Consider the following 15946-nt stretch of genomic DNA (forward strand, 5'->3'; position numbering starts at 1 on the left):
AACCATCTCTCTATACTTTCAAAATCTTCACCAAGCAAGCTCAGAAAAGAGCGGGAAAAATGTGGGAGGAGCTACTTAATGGTTTGGTGCCTTCAGGGCCTTTCAAGGGATAAAAAGGCGAGCACTTCTTCCACAGTGCCCATAACAGTAACAGCCTCAGACAAGAACAGGGATGCAGACCCATTGGCTGAACATTGCAGTTTTGAATTTCAGATGTCTTGAAACCTCATAGAAATACAGCTTCATGGTTATAAGTGCTTACCTTTTGAGGTTGAAGTTCTGTGAACTAAACAGCAACTTTGGAAGTGTATGTTATAATATTTAGGATGGATTGCATTTGAACATCAGGTGCTCACCTAACAGGAGTTCTTTCTATTTTTCTTTAGTTAGTAAGTGCTTCCATGTTAGGTGAGCAATTGTTGCAATATCCCCACTACAGAAAACCATCTCTCTATACTTTCAAAATCTTCACCAAGCAAGCTCAGAAAGAGCGGGAAAAATGTGGGAGGAGCTACTTAATGGTTTGGTGCCTTCAGGGCCTTTCAAGGGATAAAAAGGCGAGCACTTCTTCCACAGTGCCCATAACAGGAACAGCCTCAGACAAGAACAGGGATGCAGACCCATTGGCTGAACATTGCAGTTTTGAATTTCAGATGTCTTGAAACCTCATAGAAATACAGCTTCATGGTTATAAGTGCTTACCTTTTGAGGTTGAAGTTCTGTGAACTAAACAGCAACTTTGGAAGTGTATGTTATAATATTTAGGATGGATTGCATTTGAACATCAGGTGCTCACCTAACAGGAGTTCTTTCTATTTTTCTTTAGTTAGTAAGTGCTTCCATGTTAGGTGAGCAATTGTTGCAATATCCCCACTACAGAAAACCATCTCTCTATACTTTCAAAATCTTCACCAAGCAAGCTCAGAAAAGAGCGGGAAAAATGTGGGAGGAGCTACTTAATGGTTTGGTGCCTTGAGGGCCTTTCAAGGGATAAAAAGGCGGGCACTTCTTCCACAGTGCCCATAGCAGGAACGGCCTCGGATGAGAACAGTGATGCAGGCCAACTGGCTGAACATTGCAGTTTTGAATTTCAGATGTCTTGAAACCTCATAGAAATACAGCTTCAAGCTTGTAAGTGCTTACCTATTGAGGTTGAAGTTCTGTTAACTAAACAACAGCTCTGGAAGTGTATGTTATAATATTTAGAGAATAATTGCATTTGAGCATCAGGTGCTCACCTAACAGGAGTTCTTTCTATTTTTCTTTAGTTAGTAAGTGCTTCCATGTTAGGTGAGCAATTGTTGCAATATCTCCACTGCAGAAAACCATCCATCTATACTTTCAAAATCTTCACCAAGCAAGCTCAGAAAAGAGCGGGAAAAATGTGGGAGGAGCTACTTAATGGTTTGGTGCCTTCAGGGCCTTTCAAGGGATAAAAAGGTGGGCACTTCTTCCACAGTGCCCATAGCAGGAACGGCCTCGGATGAGAACAGTGATGCAGGCCAACTGGCTGAACATTGCAGTTTTGAATTTCAGATGTCTTGAAACCTCATAGAAATACAGCTTCAAGCTTGTAAGTGCTTACCTATTGAGGTTGAAGTTCTGTTAACTAAACAACAGCTCTGGAAGTGTATGTTATAATATTTAGAGAATAATTGCATTTGAGCATCAGGTGCTCACCTAACAGGAGTTCTTTCTATTTTTCTTTAGTTAGTAAGTGCTTCCATGTTAGGTGAGCAATTGTTGCAATATCTCCACTACAGAAAACCATCTCTCTATACTTTCAAAATCTTCACCAAGCAAGCTCAGAAAGAGCGGGAAAAATGTGGGAGGAGCTACTTAATGGTTTGGTGCCTTCAGGGCCTTTCAAGGGATAAAAAGGCGAGCACTTCTTCCACAGTGCCCATAACAGGAACAGCCTCAGACAAGAACAGGGATGCAGACCCATTGGCTGAACATTGCAGTTTTGAATTTCAGATGTCTTGAAACCTCATAGAAATACAGCTTCATGGTTATAAGTGCTTACCTTTTGAGGTTGAAGTTCTGTGAACTAAACAGCAACTTTGGAAGTGTATGTTATAATATTTAGGATGGATTGCATTTGAACATCAGGTGCTCACCTAACAGGAGTTCTTTCTATTTTTCTTTAGTTAGTAAGTGCTTCCATGTTAGGTGAGCAATTGTTGCAATATCTCCACTACAGAAAACCATCTCTCTATACTTTCAAAATCTTCACCAAGCAAGCTCAGAAAAGAGCGGGAAAAATGTGGGAGGAGCTACTTAATGGTTTGGTGCCTTCAGGGCCTTTCAAGGGATAAAAAGGTGGGCACTTCTTCCACAGTGCCCATAGCAGGAACGGCCTCGGATGAGAACAGTGATGCAGGCCAACTGGCTGAACATTGCAGTTTTGAATTTCAGATGTCTTGAAACCTCATAGAAATACAGCTTCAAGCTTGTAAGTGCTTACCTATTGAGGTTGAAGTTCTGTTAACTAAACAACAGCTCTGGAAGTGTATGTTATAATATTTAGAGAATAATTGCATTTGAGCATCAGGTGCTCACCTAACAGGAGTTCTTTCTATTTTTCTTTAGTTAGTAAGTGCTTCCATGTTAGGTGAGCAATTGTTGCAATATCTCCACTACAGAAAACCATCTCTCTATACTTTCAAAATCTTCACCAAGCAAGCTCAGAAAAGAGCGGGAAAAATGTGGGAGGAGCTACTTAATGGTTTGGTGCCTTCAGGGCCTTTCAAGGGATAAAAAGGCGAGCACTTCTTCCACAGTGCCCATAACAGTAACAGCCTCAGACAAGAACAGGGATGCAGACCCATTGGCTGAACATTGCAGTTTTGAATTTCAGATGTCTTGAAACCTCATAGAAATACAGCTTCATGGTTATAAGTGCTTACCTTTTGAGGTTGAAGTTCTGTGAACTAAACAGCAACTTTGGAAGTGTATGTTATAATATTTAGGATGGATTGCATTTGAACATCAGGTGCTCACCTAACAGGAGTTCTTTCTATTTTTCTTTAGTTAGTAAGTGCTTCCATGTTGGGTGAGCAATTGTTGCAATATCCCCACTACAGAAAACCATCTCTCTATACTTTCAAAATCTTCACCAAGCAAGCTCAGAAAAGAGCGGGAAAAATGTGGGAGGAGCTACTTAATGGTTTGGTGCCTTGAGGGCCTTTCAAGGGATAAAAAGGTGGGCACTTCTTCCACAGTGCCCATAGCAGGAACGGCCTCAGATGAGAACAGTGATGCAGGCCAACTGGCTGAACATTGCAGTTTTGAATTTCAGATGTCTTGAAACCTCATAGAAATACAGCTTCAAGCTTGTAAGTGCTTACCTATTGAGGTTGAAGTTCTGTGAACTAAACAACAGCTCTGGAAGTGTATGTTATAATATTTAGAGAATAATTGCATTTGAGCATCAGGTGCTCACCTAACAGGAGTTCTTTCTATTTTTCTTTAGTTAGTAAGTGCTTCCATGTTAGGTGAGCAATTGTTGCAATATCTCCACTGCAGAAAACCATCCCTCTATACTTTCAAAATCTTCACCAAGCAAGCTCAGAAAAGAGCGGGAAAAATGTGGGAGGAGCTACTTAATGGTTTGGTGCCTTCAGGGCCTTTCAAGGGATAAAAAGGCGAGCACTTATTCCCCAGTGCCCATACCAGAAACAGCCTCTGACAAGAACAGGGATGCAGACCCTTTGGCTGAACATTGCAGTTTTGAATTTCAGATGCCTTGAAACCTCATAGAAATAAAGCTTCAAGCTTGTAAGTGCTTACCTTTTGAGTTTGAAGTTCTGTGAAATAAACAACAACCCTGGAAGTACATGGTATAATATTTAGGAATGGATTGCATTTGAGCATCAGGTGTTCACCTAACAGGAGTTCTTTCTATTTTTCTTTAGTTAGTAAGTGCTTCCATGTTAGGTGAGCAATTGTTGCAATATCCCCACTACAGAAAACCATCTCTCTATACTTTCAAAATCTTCACCAAGCAACCTCAGAAAAGAGCGGGAAAAATGTGGGAGGAGCTACTTAATGGTCTGGTGCCTTGAGGGCCTTTCAAGGGATAAAAAGGTGGGCCCTTCTCCACAGTGCCCATAGCAGGAACGGCCTCGGATGACAACAGTGATGCAGGCCAACTGGCTGAACATTGCAGTTTTGAATTTCAGATGTCTTGAAACCTCATAGAAATACAGCTTCATGGTTATAAGTGCTTACCTTTTGAGTTTGAAGTTCTGTGAAATAAACAACAACTCTGGAAGTACATGGTATACTATTTAGGGATGGATTGCATTTGAGCATCAGGTGTTCATCTAACAGGAGTTCTTTCTATTTTTCTTTAGTTAGTAAGTGCTTCCATGTTAGGTGAGCAATTGTTGCAATATCCCCACTACAGAAAACCATCTCTCTATACTCTCAAAATCTTCACCAAGCAAGCTCAGAAAGAGCGGGAAAAATGTGGGAGGAGCTACTTAATGGTTTGGTGCCTTCAGGGCCTTTCAAGGGATAAAAAGGCGAGCACTTCTTCCACAGTGCCCATAACAGGAACAGCCTCAGACAAGAACAGGGATGCAGACCCATTGGCTGAACATTGCAGTTTTGAATTTCAGATGCCTTGAAACCTCATAGAAATACAGCTTCATGGTTATAAGTGCTTACCTTTTGAGGTTGAAGTTCTGTGAACTAAACAGCAACTTTGGAAGTGTATGTTATAATATTTAGGATGGATTGCATTTGAACATCAGGTGCTCACCTAACAGGAGTTGTTTCTATTTTTCTTTAGTTAGTAAGTGCTTCCATGTTAGGTGAGCAATTGTTGCAATATCTCCACTACAGAAAACCATCTCTCTATACTTTCAAAATCTTCACCAAGCAAGCTCAGAAAAGAGCGGGAAAAATGTGGGAGGAGCTACTTAATGGTTTGGTGCCTTCAGGGCCTTTCAAGGGATAAAAAGGTGGGCACTTCTTCCACAGGGCCCATAGCAGGAACGGCCTCAGATGAGAACAGTGATGCAGGCCAACTGGCTGAACATTGCAGTTTTGAATTTCAGATGTCTTGAAACCTCATAGAAATACAGCTTCAAGCTTGTAAGTGCTTACCTATTGAGGTTGAAGTTCTGTTAACTAAACAACAGCTCTGGAAGTGTATGTTATAATATTTAGAGAATAATTGCATTTGAGCATCAAGTGCTCACCTAACAGGAGTTCTTTCTATTTTTCTTTAGTTAGTAAGTGCTTCCATGTTAGGTGAGCAATTGTTGCAATATCTCCACTGCAGAAAACCATCCCTCTATACTTTCAAAATCTTCACCAAGCAAGCTCAGAAAAGAGCGGGAAAAATGTGGGAGGAGCTACTTAATGGTTTGGTGCCTTCAGGGCCTTTCAAGGGATAAAAAGGCGAGCACTTATTCCACAGTGCCCATACCAGAAACAGCCTCTGACAAGAACAGGGATGCAGACCCATTGGCTGAACATTGCAGTTTTGAATTTCAGATGCCTTGAAATCTCATAGAAATACAGCTTCAAGCTTGTAAGTGCTTACCTTTTGAGTTTGAAGTTCTGTGAAATAAACAACAACTCTGGAAGTACATGGTATAATATTTAGGGATGGATTGCATTTGAGCATCACGTGTTCACCTAACAGGAGTTCTTTCTATTTGTCTTTAGTTAGTAAGTGCTTCCATGTTAGGTGAGCAATTGTTGCAATATCCCCACTACAGAAAACCATCTCTCTATACTTTCAAAATCTTCACCAAGCAAGCTCAGAAAAGAGCGGGAAAAATGTGGGAGGAGCTACTTAATGGTTTGGTGCCTTGAGGGCCTTTCAAGGGATAAAAAGGTGGGCACTTCTTCCACAGTGCCCATAGCAGGAACGGCCTCGGATGAGAACAGTGATGCAGGCCAACTGGCTGAACATTGCAGTTTTGAATTTCAGATGTCTTGAAACCTCATAGAAATACAGCTTCAAGCTTGTAAGTGCTTACCTATTGAGGTTGAAGTTCTGTTAACTAAACAACAGCTCTGGAAGTGTATGTTATAATATTTAGAGAATAATTGCATTTGAGCATCAGGTGCTCACCTAACAGGAGTTCTTTCTATTTTTCTTTAGTTAGTAAGTGCTTCCATGTTAGGTGAGCAATTGTTGCAATATCTCCACTACAGAAAACCATCTCTCTATACTTTCAAAATCTTCACCAAGCAAGCTCAGAAAAGAGCGGGAAAAATGTGGGAGGAGCTACTTAATGGTTTGGTGCCTTCAGGGCCTTTCAAGGGATAAAAAGGCGAGCACTTCTTCCACAGTGCCCATAACAGTAACAGCCTCAGACAAGAACAGGGATGCAGACCCATTGGCTGAACATTGCAGTTTTGAATTTCAGATGTCTTGAAACCTCATAGAAATACAGCTTCATGGTTATAAGTGCTTACCTTTTGAGGTTGAAGTTCTGTGAACTAAACAGCAACTTTGGAAGTGTATGTTATAATATTTAGGATGGATTGCATTTGAACATCAGGTGCTCACCTAACAGGAGTTCTTTCTATTTTTCTTTAGTTAGTAAGTGCTTCCATGTTGGGTGAGCAATTGTTGCAATATCCCCACTACAGAAAACCATCTCTCTATACTTTCAAAATCTTCACCAAGCAAGCTCAGAAAAGAGCGGGAAAAATGTGGGAGGAGCTACTTAATGGTTTGGTGCCTTGAGGGCCTTTCAAGGGATAAAAAGGTGGGCACTTCTTCCACAGTGCCCATAGCAGGAACGGCCTCAGATGAGAACAGTGATGCAGGCCAACTGGCTGAACATTGCAGTTTTGAATTTCAGATGTCTTGAAACCTCATAGAAATACAGCTTCAAGCTTGTAAGTGCTTACCTATTGAGGTTGAAGTTCTGTTAACTAAACAACAGCTCTGGAAGTGTATGTTATAATATTTAGAGAATAATTGCATTTGAGCATCAGGTGCTCACCTAACAGGAGTTCTTTCTATTTTTCTTTAGTTAGTAAGTGCTTCCATGTTAGGTGAGCAATTGTTGCAATATCTCCACTGCAGAAAACCATCCCTCTATACTTTCAAAATCTTCACCAAGCAAGCTCAGAAAAGAGCGGGAAAAATGTGGGAGGAGCTACTTAATGGTTTGGTGCCTTCAGGGCCTTTCAAGGGATAAAAAGGCGAGCACTTATTCCACAGTGCCCATACCAGAAACAGCCTCTGACAAGAACAGGGATGCAGACCCTTTGGCCGAACATTGCAGTTTTGAATTTCAGATGCCTTGAAACCTCATAGAAATAAAGCTTCAAGCTTGTAAGTGCTTACCTTTTGAGTTTGAAGTTCTGTGAAATAAACAACAACCCTGGAAGTACATGGTATAATATTTAGGAATGGATTGCATTTGAGCATCAGGTGTTCACCTAACAGGAGTTCTTTCTATTTTTCTTTAGTTAGTAAGTGCTTCCATGTTAGGTGAGCAATTGTTGCAATATCCCCACTACAGAAAACCATCTCTCTATACTTTCAAAATCTTCACCAAGCAACCTCAGAAAAGAGCGGGAAAAATGTGGGAGGAGCTACTTAATGGTCTGGTGCCTTGAGGGCCTTTCAAGGGATAAAAAGGTGGGCCCTTCTCCACAGTGCCCATAGCAGGAACGGCCTCGGATGACAACAGTGATGCAGGCCAACTGGCTGAACATTGCAGTTTTGAATTTCAGATGTCTTGAAACCTCATAGAAATACAGCTTCATGGTTATAAGTGCTTACCTTTTGAGTTTGAAGTTCTGTGAAATAAACAACAACTCTGGAAGTACATGGTATACTATTTAGGGATGGATTGCATTTGAGCATCAGGTGTTCACCTAACAGGAGTTCTTTCTATTTTTCTTTAGTTAGTAAGTGCTTCCATGTTAGGTGAGCAATTGTTGCAATATCCCCACTACAGAAAACCATCTCTCTATACTCTCAAAATCTTCACCAAGCAAGCTCAGAAAGAGCGGGAAAAATGTGGGAGGAGCTACTTAATGGTTTGGTGCCTTCAGGGCCTTTCAAGGGATAAAAAGGCGAGCACTTCTTCCACAGTGCCCATAACAGGAACAGCCTCAGACAAGAACAGGGATGCAGACCCATTGGCTGAACATTGCAGTTTTGAATTTCAGATGCCTTGAAACCTCATAGAAATACAGCTTCATGGTTATAAGTGCTTACCTTTTGAGGTTGAAGTTCTGTGAACTAAACAGCAACTTTGGAAGTGTATGTTATAATATTTAGGATGGATTGCATTTGAACATCAGGTGCTCACCTAACAGGAGTTGTTTCTATTTTTCTTTAGTTAGTAAGTGCTTCCATGTTAGGTGAGCAATTGTTGCAATATCTCCACTACAGAAAACCATCTCTCTATACTTTCAAAATCTTCACCAAGCAAGCTCAGAAAAGAGCGGGAAAAATGTGGGAGGAGCTTCTTAATGGTTTGGTGCCTTCAGGGACTTTCAAGGGATAAAAAGGCTAGAACTTCTTCCACAGTGCCCATACCAGGAACAGCCTCAGACAAGAACAGGGATGCAGACCCTTTGGCTGAACATTGCAGTTTTGAATTTCAGATGTCTTGAAACCTCATAGAAATACAGCTTCAAGCTTGTAAGTGCTTACCTTTTGAGTTTGAAGTTCTGTGAAATAAACAACAACTCTGGAAGTACATGGTATAATATTTAGGGATGGATTACATTTGAGCATCAGGTGTTCACCTAACAGGAGTTCTTTCTATTTTTCTTTAGTTAGTAAGTGCTTCCATGTTAGGTGAGCAATTGTTGCAATATCCCCACTACAGAAAACCATCTCTCTATACTTTCAAAATCTTCACCAAGCAAGCTCAGAAAGAGCGGGAAAAATGTGGGAGGAGCTACTTAATGGTTTGGTGCCTTCAGGGCCTTTCAAGGGATAAAAAGGCGAGCACTTCTTCCACAGTGCCCATAACAGGAACAGCCTCAGACAAGAACAGGGATGCAGACCCATTGGCTGAACATTGCAGTTTTGAATTTCAGATGTCTTGAAACCTCATAGAAATACAGCTTCATGGTTATAAGTGCTTACCTTTTGAGGTTGAAGTTCTGTGAACTAAACAGCAACTTTGGAAGTGTATATTATAATATTTAGGATGGATTGCATTTGAACATCAGGTGCTCACCTAACAGGAGTTCTTTCTATTTTTCTTTAGTTAGTAAGTGCTTCCATGTTAGGTGAGCAATTGTTGCAATATCCCCACTACAGAAAACCATCTCTCTATACTTTCAAAATCTTCACCAAGCAAGCTCAGAAAAGAGCGGGAAAAATGTGGGAGGAGCTACTTAATGGTTTGGTGCCTTGAGGGCCTTTCAAGGGATAAAAAGGTGGGCACTTCTTCCACAGTGCCCATAGCAGGAACGGCCTCGGATGAGAACAGTGATGCAGGCCAACTGGCTGAACATTGCAGTTTTGAATTTCAGATGTCTTGAAACCTCATAGAAATACAGCTTCAAGCTTGTAAGTGCTTACCTATTGAGGTTGAAGTTCTGTTAACTAAACAACAGCTCTGGAAGTGTATGTTATAATATTTAGAGAATAATTGCATTTGAGCATCAGGTGCTCACCTAACAGGAGTTCTTTCTATTTTTCTTTAGTTAGTAAGTGCTTCCATGTTAGGTGAGCAATTGTTGCAATATCTCCACTGCAGAAAACCATCCATCTATACTTTCAAAATCTTCACCAAGCAAGCTCAGAAAAGAGCGGGAAAAATGTGGGAGGAGCTACTTAATGGTTTGGTGCCTTCAGGGCCTTTCAAGGGATAAAAAGGTGGGCACTTCTTCCACAGTGCCCATAGCAGGAACGGCCTCGGATGAGAACAGTGATGCAGGCCAACTGGCTGAACATTGCAGTTTTGAATTTCAGATGTCTTGAAACCTCATAGAAATACAGCTTCAAGCTTGTAAGTGCTTACCTATTGAGGTTGAAGTTCTGTTAACTAAACAACAGCTCTGGAAGTGTATGTTATAATATTTAGAGAATAATTGCATTTGAGCATCAGGTGCTCACCTAACAGGAGTTCTTTCTATTTTTCTTTAGTTAGTAAGTGCTTCCATGTTAGGTGAGCAATTGTTGCAATATCTCCACTACAGAAAACCATCTCTCTATACTTTCAAAATCTTCACCAAGCAAGCTCAGAAAGAGCGGGAAAAATGTGGGAGGAGCTACTTAATGGTTTGTGCCTTCAGGGCCTTTCAAGGGATAAAAAGGCGAGCACTTCTTCCACAGTGCCCATAACAGGAACAGCCTCAGACAAGAACAGGGATGCAGACCCATTGGCTGAACATTGCAGTTTTGAATTTCAGATGTCTTGAAACCTCATAGAAATACAGCTTCATGGTTATAAGTGCTTACCTTTTGAGGTTGAAGTTCTGTGAACTAAACAGCAACTTTGGAAGTGTATGTTATAATATTTAGGATGGATTGCATTTGAACATCAGGTGCTCACCTAACAGGAGTTCTTTCTATTTTTCTTTAGTTAGTAAGTGCTTCCATGTTAGGTGAGCAATTGTTGCAATATCTCCACTACAGAAAACCATCTCTCTATACTTTCAAAATCTTCACCAAGCAAGCTCAGAAAAGAGCGGGAAAAATGTGGGAGGAGCTACTTAATGGTTTGGTGCCTTCAAGGCCTTTCAAGGGATAAAAAGGTGGGCACTTCTTCCACAGTGCCCATAGCAGGAACGGCCTCGGATGAGAACAGTGATGCAGGCCAACTGGCTGAACATTGCAGTTTTGAATTTCAGATGTCTTGAAACCTCATAGAAATACAGCTTCAAGCTTGTAAGTGCTTACCTATAGAGGTTGAAGTTCTGTTAACTAAACAACAGCTCTGGAAGTGTATGTTATAATATTTAGAGAATAATTGCATTTGAGCATCAGGTGCTCACCTAACAGGAGTTCTTTCTATTTTTCTTTAGTTAGTAAGTGCTTCCATGTTAGGTGAGCAATTGTTGCAATATCTCCACTACAGAAAACCATCTCTCTATACTTTCAAAATCTTCACCAAGCAAGCTCAGAAAAGAGCGGGAAAAATGTGGGAGGAGCTACTTAATGGTTTGGTGCCTTCAGGGCCTTTCAAGGGATAAAAAGGCGAGCACTTCTTCCACAGTGCCCATAACAGTAACAGCCTCAGACAAGAACAGGGATGCAGACCCATTGGCTGAACATTGCAGTTTTGAATTTCAGATGTCTTGAAACCTCATAGAAATACAGCTTCATGGTTATAAGTGCTTACCTTTTGAGGTTGAAGTTCTGTGAACTAAACAGCAACTTTGGAAGTGTATGTTATAATATTTAGGATGGATTGCATTTGAACATCAGGTGCTCACCTAACAGGAGTTCTTTCTATTTTTCTTTAGTTAGTAAGTGCTTCCATGTTAGGTGAGCAATTGTTGCAATATCCCCACTACAGAAAACCATCTCTCTATACTTTCAAAATCTTCACCAAGCAAGCTCAGAAAGAGCGGGAAAAATGTGGGAGGAGCTACTTAATGGTTTGGTGCCTTCAGGGCCTTTCAAGGGATAAAAAGGCGAGCACTTCTTCCACAGTGCCCATAACAGGAACAGCCTCAGACAAGAACAGGGATGCAGACCCATTGGCTGAACATTGCAGTTTTGAATTTCAGATGTCTTGAAACCTCATAGAAATACAGCTTCATGGTTATAAGTGCTTACCTTTTGAGGTTGAAGTTCTGTGAACTAAACAGCAACTTTGGAAGTGTATGTTATAATATTTAGGATGGATTGCATTTGAACATCAGGTGCTCACCTAACAGGAGTTCTTTCTATTTTTCTTTAGTTAGTAAGTGCTTCCATGTTAGGTGAGCAATTGTTGCAATATCCCCACTACAGAAAACCATCTCTCTATACTTTCAAAATCTTCACCAAGCAAGCTCAGAAAAGAGCGGGAAAAATGTGGGAGGAGCTACTTAATGGTTTGGTGCCTTGAGGGCCTTTCAAGGGATAAAAAGGTGGGCACTTCTTCCACAGTGCCCATAGCAGGAACGGCCTCGGATGAGAACAGTGATGCAGGCCAACTGGCTGAACATTGCAGTTTTGAATTTCAGATGTCTTGAAACCTCATAGAAATACAGCTTCAAGCTTGTAAGTGCTTACCTATTGAGGTTGAAGTTCTGTTAACTAAACAACAGCTCTGGAAGTGTATGTTATAATATTTAGAGAATAATTGCATTTGAGCATCAGGTGCTCACCTAACAGGAGTTCTTTCTATTTTTCTTTAGTTAGTAAGTGCTTCCATGTTAGGTGAGCAATTGTTGCAATATCTCCACTGCAGAAAACCATCCATCTATACTTTCAAAATCTTCACCAAGCAAGCTCAGAAAAGAGCGGGAAAAATGTGGGAGGAGCTACTTAATGGTTTGGTGCCTTCAGGGCCTTTCAAGGGATAAAATGGTGGGCACTTCTTCCACAGTGCCCATAGCAGGAACGGCCTCGGATGAGAACAGTGATGCAGGCCAACTGGCTGAACATTGCAGTTTTGAATTTCAGATGTCTTGAAACCTCATAGAAATACAGCTTCAAGCTTGTAAGTGCTTACCTATTGAGGTTGAAGTTCTGTTAACTAAACAACAGCTCTGGAAGTGTATGTTATAATATTTAGAGAATAATTGCATTTGAGCATCAGGTGCTCACCTAACAGGAGTTCTTTCTATTTTTCTTTAGTTAGTAAGTGCTTCCATGTTAGGTGAGCAATTGTTGCAATATCTCCACTACAGAAAACCATCTCTCTATACTTTCAAAATCTTCACCAAGCAAGCTCAGAAAGAGCGGGAAAAATGTGGGAGGAGCTACTTAATGGTTTGGTGCCTTCAGGGCCTTTCAAGGGATAAAAAGGCGAGCACTTCTTCCACAGTGCCCATAACAGGAACAGCCTCAGACAAGAACAGGGATGCAGACCCATTGGCTGAACATTGCAGTTTTGAATTTCAGATGTCTTGAAACCTCATAGAAATACAGCTTCATGGTTATAAGTGCTTACCTTTTGAGGTTGAAGTTCTGTGAACTAAACAGCAACTTTGGAAGTGTATGTTATAATATTTAGGATGGATTGCATTTGAACATCAGGTGCTCACCTAACAGGAGTTCTTTCTATTTTTCTTTAGTTAGTAAGTGCTTCCATGTTAGGTGAGCAATTGTTGCAATATCTCCACTACAGAAAACCATCTCTCTATACTTTCAAAATCTTCACCAAGCAAGCTCAGAAAAGAGCGGGAAAAATGTGGGAGGAGCTACTTAATGGTTTGGTGCCTTCAGGGCCTTTCAAGGGATAAAAAGGTGGGCACTTCTTCCACAGTGCCCATAGCAGGAACGGCCTCGGATGAGAACAGTGATGCAGGCCAACTGGCTGAACATTGCAGTTTTGAATTTCAGATGTCTTGAAACCTCATAGAAATACAGCTTCAAGCTTGTAAGTGCTTACCTATTGAGGTTGAAGTTCTGTTAACTAAACAACAGCTCTGGAAGTGTATGTTATAATATTTAGAGAATAATTGCATTTGAGCATCAGGTGCTCACCTAACAGGAGTTCTTTCTATTTTTCTTTAGTTAGTAAGTGCTTCCATGTTAGGTGAGCAATTGTTGCAATATCTCCACTACAGAAAACCATCTCTCTATACTTTCAAAATCTTCACCAAGCAAGCTCAGAAAAGAGCGGGAAAAATGTGGGAGGAGCTACTTAATGGTTTGGTGCCTTCAGGGCCTTTCAAGGGATAAAAAGGCGAGCACTTCTTCCACAGTGCCCATAACAGTAACAGCCTCAGACAAGAACAGGGATGCAGACCCATTGGCTGAACATTGCAGTTTTGAATTTCAGATGTCTTGAAACCTCATAGAAATACAGCTTCATGGTTATAAGTGCTTACCTTTTGAGGTTGAAGTTCTGTGAACTAAACAGCAACTTTGGAAGTGTATGTTATAATATTTAGGATGGATTGCATTTGAACATCAGGTGCTCACCTAACAGGAGTTCTTTCTATTTTTCTTTAGTTAGTAAGTGCTTCCATGTTGGGTGAGCAATTGTTGCAATATCCCCACTACAGAAAACCATCTCTCTATACTTTCAAAATCTTCACCAAGCAAGCTCAGAAAAGAGCGGGAAAAATGTGGGAGGAGCTACTTAATGGTTTGGTGCCTTGAGGGCCTTTCAAGGGATAAAAAGGTGGGCACTTCTTCCACAGTGCCCATAGCAGGAACGGCCTCAGATGAGAACAGTGATGCAGGCCAACTGGCTGAACATTGCAGTTTTGAATTTCAGATGTCTTGAAACCTCATAGAAATACAGCTTCAAGCTTGTAAGTGCTTACCTATTGAGGTTGAAGTTCTGTTAACTAAACAACAGCTCTGGAAGTGTATGTTATAATATTTAGAGAATAATTGCATTTGAACATCAGGTGCTCACCTAACAGGAGTTCTTTCTATTTTTCTTTAGTTAGTAAGTGCTTCCATGTTAGGTGAGCAATTGTTGCAATATCTCCACTGCAGAAAACCATCCCTCTATACTTTCAAAATCTTCACCAAGCAAGCTCAGAAAAGAGCGGGAAAAATGTGGGAGGAGCTACTTAATGGTTTGGTGCCTTCAGGGCCTTTCAAGGGATAAAAAGGCGAGCACTTATTCCCCAGTGCCCATACCAGAAACAGCCTCTGACAAGAACAGGGATGCAGACCCTTTGGCTGAACATTGCAGTTTTGAATTTCAGATGCCTTGAAACGTCATAGAAATAAAGCTTCAAGCTTGTAAGTGCTTACCTTTTGAGTTTGAAGTTCTGTGAAATAAACAACAACCCTGGAAGTACATGGTATAATATTTAGGAATGGATTGCATTTGAGCATCAGGTGTTCACCTAACAGGAGTTCTTTCTATTGTTCTTTAGTTAGTAAGTGCTTCCATGTTAGGTGAGCAATTGTTGCAATATCCCCACTACAGAAAACCATCTCTCTATACTTTCAAAATCTTCACCAAGCAACCTCAGAAAAGAGCGGGAAAAATGTGGGAGGAGCTACTTAATGGTCTGGTGCCTTGAGGGCCTTTCAAGGGATAAAAAGGTGGGCCCTTCTCCACAGTGCCCATAGCAGGAACGGCCTCGGATGACAACAGTGATGCAGGCCAACTGGCTGAACATTGCAGTTTTGAATTTCAGATGTCTTGAAACCTCATAGAAATACAGCTTCATGGTTATAAGTGCTTACCTTTTGAGTTTGAAGTTCTGTGAAATAAACAACAACTCTGGAAGTACATGGTATACTATTTAGGGATGGATTGCATTTGAGCATCAGGTGTTCACCTAACAGGAGTTCTTTCTATTTTTCTTTAGTTAGTAAGTGCTTCCATGTTAGGTGAGCAATTGTTGCAATATCCCCACTACAGAAAACCATCTCTCTATACTCTCAAAATCTTCACCAAGCAAGCTCAGAAAGAGCGGGAAAAATGTGGGAGGAGCTACTTAATGGTTTGGTGCCTTCAGGGCCTTTCAAGGGATAAAAAGGCGAGCACTTCTTCCACAGTGCCCATAACAGGAACAGCCTCAGACAAGAACAGTGATGCAGACCCATTGGCTGAACATTGCAGTTTTGAATTTCAGATGCCTTGAAACCTCATAGAAATACAGCTTCATGGTTATAAGTGCTTACCTTTTGAGGTTGAAGTTCTGTGAACTAAACAGCAACTTTGGAAGTGTATGTTATAATATTTAGGATGGATTGCATTTGAACATCAGGTGCTCACCTAACAGGAGTTGTTTCTATTTTTCTTTAGTTAGTAAGTGCTTCCATGTTAGGTGAGCAATTGTTGCAATATCTCCACTACAGAAAACCATCTCTCTATACTTTCAAAATCTTCACCAAGCAAGCTCAGAAAAGAGCGGGAAAAAT

This window comes from Ambystoma mexicanum, chromosome 7q (genome assembly GCF_040938575.1).
Source record: "Ambystoma mexicanum isolate Mex_15411 chromosome 7q, UKY_AmexF1_1, whole genome shotgun sequence".
Lineage (NCBI taxonomy): Eukaryota > Metazoa > Chordata > Amphibia > Caudata > Ambystomatidae > Ambystoma > Ambystoma mexicanum.